Here is a 23,523-nt window from a genome sequence, read left to right as displayed (position 1 = left end):
TAGTAGATAAAAGTATGAAGTTTAAAAAAGGCTTTTTAGGTGTTTTAACTAGATTACTGGGGAAGAGAGATAACGAAGGCTGACCCGACTACCACATAGGATGAATAGCAGTGATTAGAGTAAGAGAAAATATAATAAGTGATTGTCGTCGTAGTGTTCGTCTGCTGGTCCAGTAGAATGAGGTCTGGTGGTACTAGTAGTCTTGGAGTTCGATTCTAGGATCAAGAAAGAGTTTTTCATATCGGAGCGCGAAGATTTTTAAAGCCTTGCCTATACAAGACAATTTTAATTTATGAGTATGCTTTATATACTACTACTAGAAATTGTGTATGATAAAAAGAACTACGCTGTGTCATAACCAACTAAAAACACACTAAACTTTTTACTCAAAATTATGCCCTGGCATCTAGCGCCTAAAACGTTTTAACATCAAAAGTTCTACATTATAACCCACATTAGCATACAGGCTAGACAGACAAAAAGTATTCTTACATACTTAATAGCCATAAAATATTTGTGTATAAAAAACTTTCAGAGAACAAGTAAGATTACGCAAACATGTACAGAATATATGTAAAAACGACACAAAGCGATTCATAAAGAAATCTTAAAGAGAAAAAGGCGCCAAACGGCTTTTAAGATCATGTAAAAATCATCCCGTAATTCACAATTTCACAGAAAAATCCTCTGGATTTACACAAGACTCGACCTTTTAACGTACTTATACATTGGAGCGTTTACTTGTAACGGAATATCGAATTACTCTTTGAATAATGTTACAAATTATGATAAAATTGTGTGATGGTATAAAATATGCATGGAGAGATGTAACATAGATGCTATGAAGAGTATAGTATTATTATTATGCAATGTTTCTCTCTTCTGCCCGGTTTCTGAGTACATTTAGCGGTAGTTTATGTATTCAATAACGTTTTTCTATATGAGTTTAAACTCAGAAACCGGGGGTTAGGCATTTTTTTGTAATAGGATCGATATAATACTTTGACGAACATTGCAGAATCGTAACTAATGGGGCGTAAGAACAGATAAGTGTCATGTTTGTGCAAAAACATGCGTCAATATAAATTAATATGTTATTAGTCGAATTGACTAAATGTGCTATCAACCCTTAAGTATCAATAGTAATATACTTAATCGCTACGTATAACAGTAAATGCTCTAACGTGCCTCTACCTTATCCCTTTATATATTTTTACATTATATAAGTAAATCCAGTTTTTCCTACCCTTGAATCCTTCCGTTTTGTAGTGGCACTTCCGCTTTATTGACTCAAACAAGAGCCTTATTCTTTCAAATCGAGTCTCGGAACTTCTTCCATTGTTTTAAAGATTAATAATTTGAGTAATTTAATTTTTATGTGCGATTAATTCATCTTGCTCCGGTTCGCCCATTGTTTTGGCTAATGACTGGATTAATTGGCATTCCGAGCGATTTGCCCGGTGAGTGCCGAATGCCGAGCGCCGAAAGCCGAGACGCAGCCGGTGAAAGAAACGTACCCTCAATTAACACCCACTTAGTGGCAATAACTCGGGAGGAAAGTTCACTCTCTCAGATACATAATGATCTATGATGTTCTTGTAATTAGACTTGTTCTTAAAATATGGGCTTTGTTATTCAAGTTTTTGAGCGACTTCAATTATTGCTCATAATTAAACCATATTTTTGGAATTAAATGTGTCTTTTCTTGAAAATAATGAAGAAAGGATTGCACATTGCACATTTGGGGACCTCGTTCTCGAGATGTTAGTTTTTGGTTTTTATATTGATGAATATTGAATGAAATTATGTAAATGTGAAAGACTTTTTGTCTGCTGTAACTGCTAAACCAGTAAACCGATTTGCTTAAATTTACGATTAGAGAACCACGACCAAAGACTGTCTCATTTTTTAAATGATTCTCTACCCAAATTGTACTTAAGCGAAGCCGCGTATAAAAGTAGATAACTTGTGATCAATTCCGTTGTTCGTGTACCTACTCTCTAATTTTATTGTGAACAATCAGTTCAGCGATGTTGATTGTGCGTTGGTCCACAAACCAAACGATTGGACATCTATTGTAAACCAAACAAAGTAACTAATGTTTTGTTGCGCGTTTTGTTATCGAGCTGAAATTCAAAATGTAGAATTTTGTGTAACGTTTAAAAATGGGGTTTTGTGCATAACGGATCAATAACCGATTAAAAAGAAAATATTTTACAGTCGTAAGTGGCTGTACATGACCTAAATGAATAAACGATTTGATTTGATTTGAGGAAGTTTATAATTATATTCACACCGAATCTGATGGATTTGATGAATAGTTAATGCATTAGGTGCCTTGCAAATTGTGCAATTACTTTTAGAAGACATTTGCTACCATTGTTATAAACAAAAAGCTAAAATATCCCAGTAGTCCGCAGCGCGCTTTCTTTCCACTGTAGATTTGTCTTAGACAAATATTGCATAAAAAAACTGATCAAACTAATTTTTGAGAACATTTTAAATGTCAAACTCTCGATACTCGTAGTACCGAGTGTAGAAAATCGCATGACAGTACATACGAACACAAAAGTGACATCGCATCATCAAACTGCACCACGAGTGTGTACAGTGAGGTACACAAGTGCAGGTAAGTGATGACGCGCGACACAAGCGAGTGTAACAGAAGTATGAGTGTTGATCAGTTTATGAGCGCAATCAGCGGCCGCCATGTTTGTCCGCGCTGATTGTGGCGTGTTTGCGCTCGCGCCGCGCCGCACTGCCGCCCTCTGCCGCCCTCTGCCGGACCTCCACACACCGCACTGTAATTAGTTTTGCTGCTTGATGTCGCTTGATTGGCTTTTGAATGCTCTGTAAGTTTTCATTTGATAGTGAAATTTTTGGTTTTGCAACATTCGCTTAATTTTGATCAAAGAATTTTGCTTCTTTTGACTGTTAGAGTGTCAAGTTCTATTGTTTGAATTGCATTGCGTCACATATTCACATTGATTAAACGAAAAAATATTTACTTAGACTAATACACTTGAGTAAACAATATAAGCTATAGTACAATGAGAAAATTAAAACAAAAATGTAAAAATAATTTTCGCAGTCGGTAGGATTCGAACCTACGCTCCCAGAGGGAATCTGATTTCTAGTCAGACGCCTTAACCGCTCGGCCACGACTGCTACACGAGGGTTACATAGAACAGCTAAACAGACTTACAATAGATACGGTAATATATTGAAACAGGTGCATTAGAGTAATCACTGATACTATTAACATAACAATAAAATCAAAGGAACTATTGTTTATTGTTACAAAGAGCACTATTTGTATTGTGGTGTATGGTCACGATGTCGTGACGATGTAATTGACGTTACAAAATAAACACATGTGTAAGAATAGATTCACATCGGAATAATAAGGTCCGGTTACACCACAGTCAGATGTTTTATATATTTGTAAGACACTTTATTAAGCAGATAGGTAAGATTACAACTAACATGAAATGCATACTTAAGTTGTAAAACTGGCCCTATTAATTTTTTAAATTAAAGCAAGGTCCAAAATAGCCTCGTATTAAAAGTGACTAATATCTCCTCCAGAAAATATTCAATTAATAAGACAAATATAATATACATAATATGATAATAAGATATTCGTGAGTACTCACACAATCAACGCAAAAATATTAATACACTGCTTGATTTTCAAACGCAACGAAAGTAGTAAAACACTTGCCAATTAAATTATCTAGTATGTAAACAATAACTGCATATTTATTTCTCACGGTGACTGTTCGTACAAGGGATTTTTTTACTATGCGCTGTTTTCGTTAATACTCTAATTTCTGAGACAAAAAAGGGTAAATTTCTCAATGCTTAGAGACAAAACTTGGACTAAGTTCCATAGAAGCCATCACAATACATCAAAGCTCACAATACTCACCAGAAACTCTTAAAGTTGGCGCAACGCTTTTATCCGCCGAAAGCCAATGATACACCCGTAACGAGCAATTACAGTTTTCAAAGTTACGGTACAAGGGGTGAAATAAACGGGGTAGAAGGGGGTGAAAGGGATAGGGGTGACACGGGAAGGCTTCTAAGTTGAACGTCTCGTGATGTCATTGGGCGATTTAGGTAATCGCGTGGACGTTTTGTGTTGCACTTAGAGGCGGCACGTGCTGTCGTACTGAGCTTTATGTTTGAGGTTACCTTTTATTTGTTATATGTTTATGTGACTGGCTTTTTATAATAAGTGTATGTTTTAATGAATCCCTACTTTCTTTATTTTGTTTTATAGTGCCAGTAATATTAATGGCTTTTGAAGCCTTCTTCTAAATCTTTTGACATGCATAGCACAAAACTATTATCATAGGGGATATTATGTTCTTACTGTTTCGGGAGGATGTTCAATCAAATGATTTGACACAAAAATAAGACTAAGTGACAACTACTTTACGCATACTATTATCGCAAAATATACCCAATTATAAGAAGATTTTTCTAAAAGTACCACGGATGCCGGCTTTTTAAGTTAGTAAATAACTACGGCTAAGTTTAATAAATTTGTAAGAAAGAAAATATTTTTACAACAAATCGTATCCAACACTTGGAACTTATTCATTAACATACATAACAGTGTAAAGTTGGTTACATTTCAAAGTTTAAGGAGTGTGAGTTATGATGCTTTCTTACTAGACGGAAGTATGTATGAAACTACCGTTAACTTTACTGTCGTCACTAACAACTTGCCTCATTATTATAGAGCAGTTTTGTAGTTATATAAACGATCGTAATTTATATGTTGGCCTACTTTTTATGAACAAAATTGTATAGTTTTGGGTTGATAAAGGGTAACTGGTGGATTTGATTTTGCTTGCTAAGTAATAGCACTTATAATATATTCTGATCAAAACAGGCATTATCGTTAAACAAAACGATATGAAATATAAATAAAGATATACAACTAAACTATTGCACCTAAAAAAATATATTTTGAACCCGCTGCCTTCCCAGATTAATTAAATTCTAAGTTTTTTATTTATTTTAAACGGTTTGCAGAAGCACACAACTATCCGCGCAAAATTCGTACGTATGAAATCAAACTTACAGAACATTCAAAAGCCAATCAAGCGACATCAAGCAGCAAAACTAATTACCGTGCGGTGTGTGGAGGTCCGGCAGAGGGCGGCAGTGCGGCGCGGCGCGAGCGCAAACACGCCACAATCAGCGCGGACAAACATGGCGGCCGCTGATTGCGCTCATAAACTGATCAACACTCATACTTCTGTTACACTCGCTTGTGTCGCGCGTCCTCACTTACCTGCACTTGTGTACCTCACTGTACACACTCGTGGTGCAATTTGGTGATGCGATGTCACTTTTGTGTTCGTATGTACTGTTGCGCGATGTTCTACAGCCAGTACTTCAAGTAACAAAAGTTTGCCGTTTAAAATGTTCTAAACAATTAATCCTGCGGCACCCATTGGGGACGTTAATAAGTTTTTATTATATTTTTTTTATAGTAAGTCTTTATAGGGACTTTTACAAACATACAAACGGTCACAAAGTACGACCAGACCCGAAGCAATTATTTGTGGATTGCACAAATATTTTTTCCGTGTGGGAATCGAACCGTCGACCTCCCGTCGCAATGGCAGCGGCGTGGCGACCTAAACCACTGTGCCACGGATCCAGTCAAAGTGTCGTTAGATAAAATGTTTATTTTTAGAAATCAGAGCAAATCACTTGCACTTGTGTGATTCACTGTACACACTCGTAGTGCAATTAGGCACTGCGATGTCACTTTTGTGTTTAATTGTACAGAATTATTGTAAAGTTGAGGTAAGTTTGGCTTTAGTTATTACGTTACCTGTGCAAAATTAATTTGTAGTTTTCATTTGAAATCAAATAAGTGCTGTTGTATTAAATGCGATGCAAGTCGCGATCTAATTATACAGTTCTAGTTGGCCATCATTGAAAATATGTAAAAAATGCATTAAGTTGAATTTTCAATAACAATATAAACATTCCGTAGAGTGGTAGACTCAATGCCTCACCCATGCCCAGCAGTGGGGCAGTAATAAGTTAAAAAAAAACGATTAGAAAAAAAATATTGAAGATATCATAAATAACACATAGTTTAATTTAATTTAACCAAACAATTAAATTATATAACATACTTATAAATCAAATATAACTGGTTGAAACGATATCAAAGTGAATGCTCGCTCTCATTTGATTCGTTCTAACGATTTACGACGGGTCATAAACGTAATTAATACATTCCATAATGATATTAAAACAAAGCTTTTTATGTCATTTATATATTTTCGACCATATCTCGTGAGATATTAAATAAATTCTTTAATTTTAGTACCAATGTTAATATCATACGCATTCATCAAATGATTGATATTATTTGGCTTACAGTCCGACAACTTAGTAGAAAGCCTTGGTACGGTCTATCTACGTTATCTATACTAATATTATAAAGCTGAAGAGTTTGTTTGTTTGTTTGTTTGAACGCGCTAATCTCAGGAACTACTGGTCCGATTTGAAAAATTATTTCAGTGTTAGATAGTCCATTTATCGAGGAAGGCTATAGGCTATATATAACAGCAGAGCAGAGTACCAGTGAAAAATTATACAAAAACGGGGAGAATTATAATTCTCTTATGTGACGCAAGCGAAGTTGCGCGGGTCAGCTATAATTCATATTTATGAGTATTTCTTAAGACATTCAGCTGTGTTAAAGCTGCTACGGCTAGCTGCATAAGCATGCAGGTCAATATTGTTCAATACATAGATCAAAACAGATGTTTGTTAACATTTTATAAAAAGCGTCTGGGTCAAAACTAAGACCTTTCATTTTTAAATGAAATAAAATGAAACATATAAATAGGACTTCTCTACATCGTTTTTTCTACTCTACATCGATTACCACATAATCGAAAAATGTTCATAAAAATGGATCTTAGGAGCGTAGGAAAACAACTTTAGAAAACGTTGATTGTACTAAAGCTTAACCTTATTCCTTAGAGTGACCAGCCTCCACGTACAATAACAAATAAAACTTTGCAAGCTTTTTTACACATCTCTTGAGGATGCAAAAGCCCCAAATCGCAATTGACCAGCGTGATAGACTAAAAACCCGTCCTTCGTCGTCTTGGGGAAGAAACCCTCGCCCAGCAGTGGGAAAGTCATAGATTAAAAAAAAATAACTGTATAAGAGCTATATTTATCTCATCCTATAGCTTTTAAATGAATGGCTTTATAAATAAGAACAAGTAAGAATGTTCTACAGTTTCCCCGTGTAGTTCAACAAGCCGGCGAACTTACTCCGAAGCAAGTTTTTGATTTATATGTCTTACTATAAAAATGTATGAACTTTTAAACTCACAAGTTTCATACTAAGAAGGTGAAGCTGTAGGTGTTTTATAGTTGCTTAAGATATACCGTATTTAAAAGTATATTGTATAATCTTTGAAAATTTTATATTACTTTTTCAATCATTTTCTACTCATCTGAATCTTTGATTAGGTACTTATCTGATAAATTAATAGATACATGAAATCACGCCTTTTTCTCATGTGGGTTGGCAAATACCAAAAAACGTCACTTGGTACGATCCTTACAAACTTTCTTTGCCTCACTCACATCCATAGATCTTATCATAATTGGTATTATATTTTCCAATATGGTTTTTGTGAATATATTAAAAGATAGAAAAGATAATTTTGCAATCATGCTTGTTTGAAATGGCCTAATAAGTTTCAAAATAAAAATATAATGTTAATAATGATAAATTAAATAAATATTAAATTTATTACTGTCCCACTGCTGCCAAGGGCCCTCTCGTAAAATTTTAAATTTTTTGACAGTAATATTTTTAACATATTATTATCTTCGAAAAGGGACTAGCGTGTTGCATGGAATGAAACTTTTTTCAACCGGTATAAAGGGCAAAACCAAAAATAAATGGCCATATCTGACTGACTCTATAATTTAAGATTACTCCATCATCATTGCATTTGACCTAGAAAACATTCAATAAATATGATACAGCCTTCATTCACCAGTTTTAAAACCTTTCACTACGCATGCGCAAACGAGTTTTGAAAGTGAGAGTGCGTGTGTGTCCAATGAGTAAATTCAAATCGGTATTACACAGCAGTCGTGGCCGAGCGGTTAAGGCGTCTGACTAGAAATCAGATTCCCTCTGGGAGCGTAGGTTCGAATCCTACCGACTGCGGGGTCAGCATAGCTCAATTTTTGTTTTATTACATTTTTATGCATGGTTTATGTACATTATTTTATCTTCTTATAATAATATAAAATTAGCTGTAAAGGCGAATTTCGTACCAAGTAACGGTCGATTCTCTCTTATTTTGCATTTTTTTTTAAGTAAAAAATCCTCGTATTTCAAGGAATATTATAAAATAAGAAAAAGTGCAATCGGTTCAGCCGTTTTTGAGTTTAGCGCTAAGAAACACGCTAAACTCAAGAACTGCTCAACTAATTCGGCTTATTGTTTTTGTAAAATTTTTATTAACTAATATTTCTGTGTATTTCCAAAAATAATACAATATGTAGCGGTATTAAGAGGCCACCATCAGCTGCATAATATAAAGCTTTTGATATTCTGAAATTTAAAGATACGATAAGGTAACGAAAAGTTATAGTTTTTGTTTTAAAAAGTCCTGTTTTAACTCCTTAAGATAACCTATCAAATTGTTTACTTATCAAATAAAATATGTTACCTGACTCTCGTAGAATGTGAAGCTGCCCTAAATAAAAATAGGTAGCTTAATGAATGATAGAAACTGTACCGAAAAGTATCTACATTAATATGAATAGAAACATTGTAACTATTTGGTTTTTAATGTATTTGTACAACAAAAATGAATAATTCAAATCATTTATTTCTTACTAAGTTATATTTTACAAAAAGATCTTATACGAGGGTGGTGAATTTGGTTACAAACTTAGTAGTGTTTTTCAGGCATTGTAATCTTTACAAGGTAGGGTAAGGTAAGGTATTTTATTACTTTACCTTAATATATTCATTCTCACTATTTTTGGGTTACTTTTGGTCGGCAAAGAATATAATTAATATTATTTGGTTAGTCTTCACAGTTTTTAATTTAAATGGATTACTGACAAGGATACTATATAGTTTTCATCTGTTCTCGTGTGTGAGTAATCTACGAGTATACAAACCATATAGATAGTTTCTTGCTAACTATATCTTATTGTAATTTAAATTTTAGAAGTGTGTTTGCTTATCCTGTTTTATGTTAAAACAGCTGAATACATTTGGATTTAAAAATACTTATGTGATAGACTATTTACTAATATATTCCGCAGAAAGAAGCTAACACTTTCAACTATCACAAGTTCAATAGTAAAAATGTGAATTTATAATAGATAGCTTATTTAAACAACAATAATACTAACATCTGAGTAAAATAGTGATGGTAGAGTCATTTTGATAGTTTAATATCCGCTTTTAGTTTATAGCAGTCGTGGCCGAGCGGTTAAGGCGTCTGACTAGAAATCAGATTCCCTCTGGGAGCGTAGGTTCGAATCCTACCGACTGCGAATGTTCTTTTAAAGGTAGTCCGAACTATTTTAAAGTGCGAGTGAAACATACATTTTAAATTAAGGTAAAATGTATGAGACACGTATGTATGTAAATAAACGATAAATTGCTTGGATAGATGTATGTGTGGATGTTTGTTATTCTTTTACATAACTACTAATTTTGATTTCAAAGAAAAATAGCTCACAGATTGTTCATGAATTGTTAAAAATACGTAAAATACTTCTTACCGCCACCATTTTTCCATGCCAATAAAGCAGGGTGTAGAAATAAGTTCCTCATAAATAATTATGGATGAAACGATATACAAACAATATAGAAAGTCCTTTTTATGCAAACAAAATGCCATCTTTTGACTTTACAAGTGAATTAAAACCGGTTTTCAGTAAAACAACAACTTATTAAACCTTCGTATGTTAGGTTTGCAGCTGGCGGGGGTGTACAAAATAAAAAATTTAAATCTTCAGTGACCCTTAAGCTTTTGAAGCTGACGGTGGTTAGTTCGATACAGCAAGGTTTTTTTTGGAAATATACACCCTTTTAATAATAATCTAGATAAATCGTGCATAATAAGACTCTCTACCAAGTTGTCGGCCAATAGCAAGCGAATAGCTAGTTTCTATATTGTTTTGTCAACTTATAGTCTCTTCAATCAAATTTTAAACTTAATTGCTTTTAATGTAAACTACTATATTCAATCTAAGGACATCTAGCAGTCGTGGCCGAGTGGTTAAGGCGTCTGACTCGAAATCAGATTCCCTCTGGGAGCGTAGGTTCGAATCCTACCGGCTGCGAATATTTTTGGATTATTTCCAAGCATTTAATTATGGTATGTTGTAGTATGAAGTTAATTAATACTTGCAATAAAACCTTAATTAAAACGACTTTCTGTCACTTATAAGTGAATTGTTTTATTTTAGAGCAGATTGTTTTATTTTAGAAAACTAAAAAAGACGTGAGTCAGTTTATTCGTAGTTATAAACAAATTATACTTTTCCCAAACTAAGATAAGTAAAATTGCTTGTAAACAAAAAAAATATATTTTAAAGAACGCAAGAAATTTGCACTCTAGTTAAGAAACCGTTTAGTAGGTATAGTGTTTTACTGCACTAAAATAAAACATAATAATATACACACGTATCATTCAAAAGAAAAATAATTTAAGAAAAATCTTAAATTTTTATCTATAAAAAAAGGCATCTCGCAGTCGGTAGGATTCGAACCTACGCTCCCAGAGGGAATCTGATTTCTAGTCAGACGCCTTAACCGCTCGGCCACGACTGCTATAGGTCATTGGCGCTTATATACATTTGTATTTTGAAGTGAAAGTTAAATACAGTGTGAATGGTGACCGTCTTCTCGTAAAAACTATACTTGTAGTACCAATAATAAGGTCGAATCATTTACATAAATGCTATAAGCTCACCGGTACTGTTTAAAAACATTTCTTTTTTTTCATTTCATTCTAAAAACCTTTCGCCTAGACTTCCAAACTCTCCGTATTAGGCTGCCTGTCCACCGAAGCGGAGCAAGGCTGCGGTGCGGAGAAACGGAGAAATATTAACCAATCGGAGAGATCCACTCACGAGGAGAGGAGATTTTGTGCACTCTTATTGGTTAGTATTCATCCGTTTCTCCGCACCGCAGCCTCGCTCCGCTTCGGTGGACAGGCAGCCTTAAGCTGAGCGCGCTATATTCACATGAATGTCGGAAAATTAAGAAATACTGAGTCCATTAATTTAGCCGTCTCCATGCCAACAATTATCAAAATCGTTACAGCCGTCGAGCCGTTCAAAAGTAACAAACGAACAGACAGGATTTCACAATTATACATCCAGTAAAAAAAGCTATTTATTTCGTTATTACATCCCTAAATATACCTTTACAAAGTTGATTAGTAAAGAGCTCTTTATTTCAGTGTAGTGCATGTATCCCCGAGTTCGGACGAGCACATTAATTTTATTGAGGTTCTGCTTTATTTGCCTTGGACAATGGACACAATGGACGACAATACACGACACTACGAGATGTAGTAAAAGTGGAAATAAAATATGTCTCTGTTGTTATTTGCATCTTGATTGGATGGTATACTATAATTAAATGAAAAAGAATATTCAGTACAGTTGTACACTTTCAAACTGTAGTATAAGAGTATTCACACACACGATTCCATACTAAGATGTTATAGCCTTTTAGTTTAGTTTTTAAGTAGAGCTTTGTTAAGAGCTACAACTGTTATAAGGTAAAGGGTTTTAAAAGACTTGATAAAAATAAAGACAATTTTTCTGAAGCTATCTTGTCATCAGTCTAGCCTTTCTTAAAAGGAACTATCCTGTAAAAATAAATCAGTATGTTAATTTAGTTTACGTAGCCTTTCTTTCAACCGCGTCGCAGTCGGCTTCCAGTCTCAGATGCAGCTGACTGCCTATCGGACCTCCACAACCCAATTACCTGGGTTATAACACGATATCCTTCGATTAGACTGGTAATCAGACTTTCAACACTTCTGACTATTGTTAACAACTATCAAAGATCTTTGAAAATGACAGCCGGGACCCCACAATTTAACGTGCCTTCCCAAACCACGAAGCTACGTCGTAAGCGTGTAAAATAAAATAGTTTACAATAATACACAAATGAGTACGAAATTTTGTTTCAAGAAATAATAGTAGGCTTGTGATGTTGATTATGATTACCTTTTATTTGTTGTGTCTCTTAATAATAACATAGTGACGTCAAAAGTCCAAGTTATTTTGGGATATAATTAGTACAGTAATTGGAGTTATCTAATTTTAACGAACAACGGGGATGTTTAGGATATTTCAAATAGGAAACTTTTGTTTCAACTATCTTTTCGTATTATCTTTAAATTCATTTTAACCACATTTATTGTAGAAAAGGTTTGAAGAGATTGTAGAAATTGTTATTAAAATTTTGAACTTTTGTATCATATTCGTTGTAGAGTACATTTATACATACTTCCTAATGAAAATAAATTACCAACTTATTAATATTATAAATGAAGAGGTCTTACCACCGGTTTTTACATTTAGTGGTAATATTGCCGTTTTTCATAGCAAAATTTACCCGAGCGAAGCCTGGTTTTGATCTAGTAATATTAAAAACTCAAAAGCATGTTCATATGTAACTGTAAGCGAAATACAGTTAAAATCCTTAGCAGTTAAAATTGATAGTTTAAAATCCCCAGATTTTTACAAATATCTGTCCTACTAGAGCTAAAGAAGAAGTTACATTAGAAAGTTTTATTTTAAACAAATTCCAAAAGTTAAGTTAAATGGAGACCCAGTTCATTGGAACTCGTATGGCGTACAAGTGTTCCAAACATTCCTACCCAACTCATTTATCCACGCACATTTCCTTTAAAAATAACACACATTGACACAAAAAAACATCCCTTTTGTCCCGTCAACGTCACCGGCCAAGTTATTTGACCAAGTTTGGAGCTGTCCCGGCGGAAGTACGTTCCCACCGCTTTACGCACTTCCGGTGCGCATTGAGGCTGTTGCGAACGGCCAATGGGCCGGAAATCGTCAGGCTGTCCCCTCACCCCCTCCCCCTCCCTCCAGGCGATTACTTAAACACGTATTGATGTATACTTTACTGATTGTCACGTATTAAGGAAGGGGTGTTGTTTTATTTGTGAGGAAATAAATATGAGGACGGAGGGTGATTTTTAGTGGGACTATTTTAGTTTGATATTGGTTTTGATCACTTAAAATAGTGGTATTTTTTTGAAATTGTATGCTTAATGTACTTTGTTTTACATACCAAGGCCGAATTCCATGGGTTATGGATAAATACGTGTCGGATAGTCTATTGAAAAGATGAGCAAATGTATGAAAACAACTACCAAACTTCACCTCATAAACTAACCAATACTTATTTAGCATATCGTTGTCTATCTTTTACGCTTTCCCGGCTAAATCACTGAACCGAATTTTATGAAATATGAATATAGCTAATAGACCAGTATCAAACACAATGGCATATTACTAAAATAGTTATTTTAATAAATCTACGATTATGAATTTGTCTTAGTTAGTTGTATATTTTAGGAAGTTCTTAGTTATACAGTGAAATAATCGGGAGCCGTGGAATAGTCCCAAATATCGCACTATGCAAGTGGTCGTGTTTGTACAAAGGCTGAGTTAAATCTAGGAACAGGACTCCGAAACTAAAACAATTATAATAAATACTAATTCTAAATAGAATGCTTGTGGGGCTAGGAAAAGGAATTCTAGTGAATAGTCGCCGTTCTTGTAATACTAAACGGTGAAAATAAAATTTTGAATGAGTGTCGGTGTCGATATCACATGCAACCTTTGGCGGTCATTTAATAGATGGGTGACCGCTTAGTGGTATTTGAACTGGGCGTCTACTTGCTTCGGAGGACACGTAAAAAGTCGGTCCCGGTTGTTGTCTACTTAAGTAGGTCGTTCAGTTCGGCTTGAACAACTTTGACACTAGGTTGACCACTAACCATACGACAAACAAAAACAGTAACTTAGACTGTATTACCTCTGGTTTCTGTGTACATTTAGCGGTAGTTTATCTATTCAATAGCGTTTTTTTTTTATGAGTTTTGACGCTATTGAATAGATAAACTATCATTAAATGTACTTCAGAAACCGGGGAAAAACAGGGAGCTATATTAGATACACAATAAATATAAAACAGTTGTAAAGTGCATTCGTCTTGCTAGTGAGAGAGCATCGATACAAAACACTTATAAACTTAGTGCCATCTATTCTCGTGGCTCCAGACTGAACTACTGAGGCGCTTGTACGAGTTGAACCTCGGAAACTAGCCTGTTATTTTATTTACTAGAAACTTAAACACTTGAAGAGAATTTGATTATCATTTTGGTGGCAGTCAAATTCAACGTATCGAGTATTTTATCTATATAGCCTGTTTTAATATATTCTTTAGATAATCACCTCTGCTGCCAGTAATCAAAATCAACGAATAAAATCCTCTAAACATCCCTATCACAATCTGACACTTAATCAAACCTTATCAAACATCTCAAGAGAACTAAGCCTCAGGTTTCTCACGGGCGGTGTCGCTAAACGGCTTGAAGTGTCCGGATGTAGTGCTGTATCGTGTCCGTGTCGGATCCGGCCCGGATGCCCGGAAGCCCGGCTTGACCGGCTAATTGACTAATCCGGTTACAACGAGAACAAAGAAACTATCGGAGATGAATCGTTATGCTTTAATTGAGGTGTTGAGTTTGATGTGGGGTGTTGTGTGTTGGGCTTTGTGTTGTTTTGAAAGCTTGAAGTTAGGCTTGTTAGTAGGTAATATTAGCATAATGTACAGTATAAGAGTGGTTTTATGACTATGGTTTTGGTAATATATAAACGGAGGTGCGGATCTCGATTTTTTTCAAAATCAGCATGCAAAAAAGTACTTAAAACAAATTCTTCTTCTTTTTAACCCCTTACTGCCCTACTGCAGGGCAAGGGTCTTCTCCCAAACTAGGGAAGGGTTAGGCCCTGAGTCCGCCACGCTGGCCAAGTGCGGGTTACGGATTTTATTATTTAAAACAGAAAATTTAAAACGAACATTATTATTATTTAAAATATATTTTTGAAATTAGAAAAAGTTGTAATGCAATGCAGTATCGTTAATTTTCATTGTATCGGTAAAATAAACTAATTCATCAAAAGTATTGACGCTAAAAGTTGATTGTTTGCTTCCATTCTCACAACGATAATAATTATTAAACAAAATTAATCACTCCATAAAAAATTACCACACCACCCATAGACTATCTTTTAGCCAATTTCCCAACACTTTTTAATCTACTCAACAAAAAAACAAAAGGCCGAACGAATTGTTTAAAGAAAAACGGCACATTCCGAGCTATTGTCTGGACCCGGGGGTTAAATAGAACCATACATTGAGCGGGCTCCTGCGCGTGCATTTTTACGTATCAAATGAGGGTGCGAGTGACGTAACGTTCACATTAGCTTTCCTCCCTTCCCTGCCTGCCCTGCCTACCCTAGCTGCCCGTAATCTGTCACTATTTGTGCTGTGTCGCTATATTTCGGATCTTTATTTCTTGGGTACTTTTGAAACTTACTAGTATCAGTATGATCACAATGTGTTGAAAGGAAGTTTACTTTTATTTTATTGTTTGTGATGTAATTTGGCTTAAGATAAGTGTCAACGAGTTAAAAGTGACCCTTACCCCCGGTTTCTAATGTACATTTAAGTTAGTTTAGTTTACAAACTGTTTTTTTATACAATTTTAAACGCTATTGAATAGATTATCTACCGCAAAGTGTGCCTTAATAGCTTAAACTAAGCAAAGCATGATCCACATTATCAAAAAGAGTCGGGTGATAAAATCTTCCACAAAAACAATTTTGACGTATGACAGTAATTAAAACGTCAAAATTTGTGCTCAAATTAAGTTCTCTGTCAATTAGAAACAGATATCTCAAAGTTACATACATACATGTATTTGAAAAATCTTTAAGCTTTTTTTTAACTGTTCAAAAAGAGTTCGCAGTCGGTAGGATTCGAACCTACGCTCCCAGAGGGAATCTGATTTCTAGTCAGACGCCTTAACCGCTCGGCCACGACTGCTACATACAAATTGATACATACTCACTACTACATTTTAAAGAGAAAGGTACCTCAACCAACACGAAATAGTATTTAAAAATATCGTGCCTTGAACACACATGCCTTAATAGTCCAGTCATTATAGTAAGATCACCTCGGAATTCGAGATACCCAGCTGTAAATCTGTAAATACTTGTATATTGACACCCTAAAAGTTGTCTCAAAACCTACATATGGTAGGGTGTACGCAACTATAAAATTTTAAGGTCAAAGCTCACAAAAACCGGTTTTTTGCGCTTTTTTTGTAAATATCTCATTTCCTATGGAATGTTTGCTATTTGTTTTCATTATTAATATTGTACAGTATAAAATTATCTACAAATTTTGTTTGAAAACATTTTTTTTTTTTTACAATACACACAGACATTGAAAAATCGAAATCAAACCCAAAGAAAATGATTTGTAATTGCATTTATTACAAATAGACCACACTAAATAAAACATCGTTACTCTTAGCCTGCTTCATCTCACTGCTGGATAGATACCTCTCCTCATGATCTCATTTTTTTACCTTTTTCTCTTGCCAACACCATAAAAGATCGTATCCAAAAAAAAAACAATAAATCTAAGCAAACAAATCCCAGTTCGCACTGGGTCCACCTTGGCAGTCTGAAGGCCCAACTCCTCCCTCGTTTTGGGGTGGTATATTTGTCCAGCAGTGGGACAACAATTGGTCAAATTAATAAATGGAATTTGCCTATTATACCCCACCGCTGGGCAAAAGTCTTCCCCAGGAATGAGAGAGGGCCTGATTCCTAACATAATAAGTCTTACATAGTCAAACCTAGTACATATATTATTACAGCCCGTCTAGTTTCAAAAAGCAGGTTATAAATCCGCCCCGCGTTAGCATAGAGATCGATCACGGGTGTGTCCGACGGTCTAGGCTTCCTGTCTAGGATACCTATATACCTAAGTTATGTTCACCAACTTTTACATCGAATGGACTCGCGATTTATTGGCCGAGTTTGTTTTACGTGTTTAGTATTTATGATGTAGATAAATCTTGGAAAATTAATCACTTTGTGCGAGCGAGGTTAAGCAATGGTTCCGAGGTTGATGTCTCGATGGACAAACATAATATCGATGATTACATACAAATATACATTAGGAATCAGTTATAAAAGATAATACTTTTTCATTTTTATTATTATCTTTTAAAATGACAATTCCCGTACTTAGAATTGCTATTCTATCGCGGGTATTTTACAAACATACAAACAATCGACACAGAGTACAACCAGACCCGAAACTATTATAATAATATGTGGATCGCATAAATAATAATTGTTTCGTGTGGGAATCGAACCCACGACTTCCCGACGCTAAAGGCGACCTTAACCACTACGCTAGAGAGACAATCAAATATACTCAAATACATCATCAAATTGTAAGTCGACAGTTAAGCGTTGTAGTACAGTTAGTTTTGAATAAATTGAATTGAATCAATGCGGAATTTGCAATCATATGGAAATATTAATATTTGACTTAGTCGCTGAATTACGCAAGTCGAGTAGTACAGACCGTGTCCAATACAAGCTGCCTTACGCAATAGGTGTAGTGAAGCAAATATTTTAACAGGTGTTCTACATTATGACATTTCTGTACAGTTGTAAAAGCAAATGGTAATAAATACCTACATACAATCACGCTTCTCATCGCCATTACTAGATGTGAATAGAAACTATACATTGCTAAGACGCCATTTGCGATTAGAGCAAGTTGCTTTAGCTAAAAACAAGAAGAATATTTCTCAAAGAATTAATTTTTTTCATAAATTTTTGAATAATCGTATTGCATGCATAGTGATTGCTAGTTAGACAACTGAACGTTTCGCAACCTTTTAACCTAATTATCGTAATATTATTGTACATTTCAATAGAAAATGGAACAAATGAGTTACACCAGATGTCGGACAACCGCAGGGAAGTTAGTTAAACAACAAAGTACTAAGTAGCGGCGTTATTCAAAAGCTCATTTAGAGAGTTCATTCTACCTCATAGTTTGTTACAAATAAACACGGTATAAAGTCTGTTTCCTTTACTGTGAGTTAAATAACTCGCGTTTTGGACCTTTAATGAGGTATAACATTTTTGAGGATACTGTTTTGATGTAGGAACAAATACCTATGTATGTTATGTAATTATTAATATAGAAACAATGTGATCGTATTTCCATTCAAAGTAATTAGATTGCTAACTTGTAAAGTATATTTTTTGTAATGGTACATGTCGAATTACTAGCATTTTTATAATTTACTCATCGCATGGTTGTAGCCCAACTAGTGTTAAAGAATTAAAAGTTGCCTGAAGGCCTTTGGCATGGTAACTTTATTGATATTGATTGGTACCGATTTTTAACACACCCTCCGAGCATAAACGTTCAAAGTTCATCTAAATTACCACTGACCTCGACACCCATTTACGATATATCAATTTATTCCAAAGCTTGCTCAACATACAGATCATTTAGCAAAATCAAGAGTGCCTCAAATCAAGACTAACAAGGGAATATATTATTATGCACCCCATTTTAGGATCCAAAATCTTTTCAAAACAATTTCTTACTCATTTTAGACTTCACATATTCCTAAAATCGAAAAACAATAAAGAATTGAAATATCTACATATTTTCTTTAAAAGCCAAGCGCATATGGTACAATTTTCATTCTCGTTCATTCGATCATTCTCTCATATTGACCCTTTAACTTAAATCCTTTTTTAATATTTCACTTCATATATCAAGAGCGGGACAATTTGGGCATAAGAAAATTTACAGAGGTCCTTTTCGACCCGTAATAAGCCAAGTCACGGTATAAAGTATGAGATGAAATGTGAGATAAAAACGTTTTGGATTCAGAAGAATTTGGATTGTAAGAAGAATTATGGACAGCGTGGAATGTAATTATTAGGCATTTTTTATTATAAAGTGGCTGGTGTTTATTAGTCGTTCTTGGTAGTAAATTTTGTTCTTATCAACTTTATATTGGTTAAATGAGAGCTATGAGAATGAGTGTGATATAGAGTTGTTTACAATAATTTCTTGGGGAGTTCAATAACGTATCCGGTGTGTGGCGATAGGTTGGGCCATTCTTACAATGAGACTAACAATATAAACGGAAAAACAAAGATATGTTTTATAATTATATACCATCGGGTAAGCATACATAGAATCACACCTATTTTCCACGGGGGTAGGTAGATACCAAAGAGCAATCTCTACAAAGTTCTGTGCTTCATTCACATCGATTCATCTTGCCACACAGAACCACCGATACAATATAGCTGACCTTTTGAAGGACATCACTGTCTATCATAAACTGTCGAAAAATAAAAAGGTCTAAGCCTTAAATTTCCATTAATGTAAAACATATTATGAAGCGAATAATGATTATAGTACAACTTTCAACACAAAACTATACCTTAATAAAGGTACCTTGAATAACTCCCAAAGTCTAAGATAGCGGCTAAATAAAAGAGCTTAGCATAAAACAATAGGAGGCTGTATTAGCCGCAAGACTTACGAACAATTATCTAAGACACAATGGATTATATTACCATTGAAATACGTTTTGTTATGCTTCTTTTGTCCAAGAAATTTTGGTTAAGATTTCGTAGTAGTTTGGTATTTTTGATTAGATGTACCTATCGAATTAGACTGAATAAGACTCTTCGTCATCAAACCGTTGCGTTTTTTGTTGATGTTTTATGACTAGTAGCCTAAATTTGATTCCTAATTTTAGATTATTAATTTGGGAATACAATTAGGAAAAGAAAATCCCAGTTGTCTCCCCGGGGGCCGCTGTTAGAGGGGACAACTGGGAATACATCCTTAATTTTTAGTAAATTATAGTTAATCATGTAATATTGGGCTCGATGGTTACAATCATATTCGATCAATACTTGGACGTTTAAAAAACGATGTCGCACGTTATTTATCTGACGGTGCATGAGTTGCCCATAGTATTAACAAGGTTAATCTAATCAATAAAAAAATATTGCTATGGGGAATAAAATCATAAGACAATGTTAACAAAGGCACCAATAGCAGTGTAAGTTGGTACCACTTTTTTGTGACAGTGTTCACAACTATATGTGTATATTGAATAATCCTTCATCCATTTCCACTCAGACTCTAGGTTAGTCTTCCCAACTTCAGATTACAAACTAAGATATAAGATCCCCAACAAAATCGACATTCCAGTTTACAATAAAAACCGTTCAGCAAAATATAGATGATTATCTGAATCCTCCGAGAGGCTGCCTTTAAAAGAATTAGTCTAAATACTTAATCTGGATAATATCGAATTTCTGCGAAACTTGTGTCTGCTACCCACCGAACTGTTGGATATAACTTTTGTTGTTCATTTCGAACAATTTTCATTTTAGACTGTTTCGTGTTTTAGGAGAATGAGAGTCATATAAGTTATTCTTGGTATAAGAATTTAGTTAAATATGCTAAATTCTGCTTTTGTGCTGCCGACTATTTAACACGAGGTCTCAGACTCGATTTCTTGGTCGGATAAAGTGCTAATACTGCAATATTTTTTACTTTAACTAAGTACTTTAATCCAACGACTTAGTAAATTAAGGTTTGCAACTAGCGTAGTATGAATACAACATTCAGAATTTTGGACATCAGTGATTCATGCTTATGTGGCTGATGGTGGTCTATTTGACCATTTTTAGACTTTTAAACTATTATGTTGCCTGTTCTTTTGTTGCTTGTTACTTCATTAAAGATATGCACACATCTATCAATTAAGGCTTTCTGGTTGTATTAAACAAATTGTAACTACATATTATGGTACAAATAACCTTAATTATTACTATTGCACATCGATTCGATCAAGGCCGTCGTTAGTCAAAATAACTTCGCCTGTTTGACTTTCAAACACTGAAAGCTTTCAAATAAAACAAGTAAATAACATGTTATATTAACGAAACCTTGAGACAGTTTGTACAAATTAATTTTAAAGGAGAAACACACGAATTTAGTACTTTAAAGTCGGAACATACTTTCATTTTTAGTAAAGTTTGATTTTATTTTTAGTCGAATACGAATAGGTTTTACAAAGTTACGATTTACGTCAATAAATTTGTTTTAAGTTCCTTATTTATATAATGTTGTACTTTTTTCTTAATGTTTAATGTCAATCAACTAAGTAATTTACGTCCGGAATTCGTATTTATAGAATTCTTTGGATCACGAAAATGTATAAGAATACAGTTAATTTTTATGTAACCAGTTGTAAGTACATTCTGTAGATGTAACTATTTATATTTATATACTTTACAATTGTTTTGACGAAATACTTGCCATCTAAACGTTTCTTGAATGAATACTTTTACCATATAGATTGATCAACTCCGGGCAAATAAACCATACATACCATTATCACCTAAATAACAATAACAACGTCAAAAAAATATCCCGACAAAAATAAGTAAATCCCACTACTTGGAGAGCATTTATCGGCGCATTCTCAACATGAGAATCAGCATAAATCCCTACATTATCATGTCGGTCGCCGCTATGCCCCGGAGACGCCGCGGCCCGAACGACTGCGAGTGCCAGCGAAAACGCACGACGCGCCGACGTCGGACCCGCTTAGCATTTCTATACCGGCAGTTTGTCGCACAAGTCCGGTAAGGCTTGTTCAGACTGGACTAATGCGAGTGAATTTGTAGTCAAGTAATTGATACTTCTTTTAGCACAATTTCTATTATGGTTTAAGTAGGTAGAGCATAGAATTTAGCTCTACTGTGAGTGCATTATTTAGCGCAAAAATACGTTTGACTGGTTTATTTGATTTGTAATAAGAAAACCATGTGTAAGTTATTTTTAACTAGGCTATTAAATTTTATGTACTTTTAAGTACGCGTTTTTACTTCTTGTCTATATTATTGCAATTAATGCAATGAAAGAAAAACACATCTATTACTTTCGACCCATGATTCTAATTATAAATAGACTCAAAAGAATTGCGATATAAATAACCTGTCTTGCGAATTCAAGTTTGATAACCTAACCTCAAAAACCTTTGTAAACACAACACACTATCCACTAGTCTATCAACTAACTATTATTTCAATCACTAATTCACTCGCCACTTGACTAACTCAACACACTCGCCCAGTCCATCTTTTCTTACAAACTGTTATAGTCGATACAGTGCGAATGTGTGCGAGTTCACCCGAGCGATTGCTACGAAATACGAACATCGGGACAAATGGTTTTTTATGAATGTTTATTTGTGAAAAGGTGAATAAGAAACGGATGATTGGTAAAGGTCTAGCTTATTTGGATTGTTTAACAAATTGTTGGCGAAATTACTGGCAGTTTTTTGTCCGTTTGCCGGTCAATTTTGTAGGGATCTTTCGCCTTGTTGTCTTTTAAATTAAAACTGTTAAGCTGTTTATCTGTTTTTGTAATGATAACTTTTAAGCTGAATTTAACTTATTTCTTTATCCGCAATATTATTTGGTTAATTTGTTGTTGTACTTTATGCTTGAGGTTTGTTTACTGACATATTTTTTCTTTATTGGAAAGCAATAAGCTTACAGAATATTTTGATATATTATAAGAAACTTTTAAATGCGTTCCTTGATTGTAACATGAATATTTCACTGTTTTGGACTACGTGCCTTGGTTCTGGTTGGGTTCTGGCGCTATAGCTTTGGTCACAAGCTTACGCAATTATTAACAAGAATCTTCTTTAAAATAAGATCTATAGTAATTAAAAGCAGTAACTACACGCAATAATTCCAAGCTCGCACTCTATTTCTTCGAACGTGTATCACCATAGGTGCAGTGGTTGTACGGACTGCATAATGAGTGTAACGAGAGGCATTGTGGACATCGTTCGTTCACCGGACACCTTGTACCGTGCCTCCACAGATAATGTGAGGCAAGGAGTTTAGTAAGTTAAGTCACTATGCTTAGGCTACATTTTGCATGAATCACATCATATACAATATTGACTGTACCGTGGCGCAATGGTTTAGGTTGCCACGCCGTTACCGTTGCATAGGGAGTGGGTTTGATTCCCACACCGAACAATTATTTGTGTGATTCAGATATAAAAATATTTCGGGTCTGGTCTATACTTTGTGTCCGTTGTTTGTATATTTGTAAAAGTCCCCACGGTACAAAAGCAACTCTTAGTGCGGGAATAAAAAAAAAACAATAGCCATTTTTGGAAGTCTTAACTGACTTCCAAAAATGGCTATTGTTTTTTATAATTGGTTCAGAATAAGTAATAATCCGAGTTTATTATG

The 23,523-nt window shown here is 34.5% G+C and overlaps 6 non-coding genes across 6 annotated transcripts; 3 read left to right on the top strand and 3 right to left on the bottom strand.

Moving 5' to 3' along the window:
- Positions 1-3,086: 3,086 nt before the first annotated feature.
- TRNAS-AGA (transfer RNA serine (anticodon AGA)) lies at positions 3,087-3,168 on the bottom strand. Its single transcript has one exon. It is a non-coding gene; the product is annotated as a tRNA-Ser (tRNA).
- Positions 3,169-8,157: 4,989 nt separating this feature from the next.
- On the top strand, positions 8,158-8,239 carry TRNAS-AGA (transfer RNA serine (anticodon AGA)). Its single transcript has one exon. It is a non-coding gene; the product is annotated as a tRNA-Ser (tRNA).
- Positions 8,240-9,506: 1,267 nt separating this feature from the next.
- On the top strand, positions 9,507-9,588 carry TRNAS-AGA (transfer RNA serine (anticodon AGA)). The gene has a single exon. It is a non-coding gene; the product is annotated as a tRNA-Ser (tRNA).
- A 713-nt stretch (positions 9,589-10,301) lies between these two features.
- Positions 10,302-10,383, top strand: TRNAS-CGA (transfer RNA serine (anticodon CGA)). The gene has a single exon. It is a non-coding gene; the product is annotated as a tRNA-Ser (tRNA).
- Positions 10,384-10,791: 408 nt separating this feature from the next.
- TRNAS-AGA (transfer RNA serine (anticodon AGA)) lies at positions 10,792-10,873 on the bottom strand. Its single transcript has one exon. It is a non-coding gene; the product is annotated as a tRNA-Ser (tRNA).
- A 5,249-nt stretch (positions 10,874-16,122) lies between these two features.
- On the bottom strand, positions 16,123-16,204 carry TRNAS-AGA (transfer RNA serine (anticodon AGA)). The gene has a single exon. It is a non-coding gene; the product is annotated as a tRNA-Ser (tRNA).
- Positions 16,205-23,523: the final 7,319 nt, after the last annotated feature.

This window comes from Anticarsia gemmatalis, chromosome 3 (assembly GCF_050436995.1).
Source record: "Anticarsia gemmatalis isolate Benzon Research Colony breed Stoneville strain chromosome 3, ilAntGemm2 primary, whole genome shotgun sequence".
NCBI lineage: Eukaryota > Metazoa > Arthropoda > Insecta > Lepidoptera > Erebidae > Anticarsia > Anticarsia gemmatalis.
Note: the sequence above shows the minus strand (reverse complement) of the source record. Positions and strands in the feature narration are given on the sequence as shown.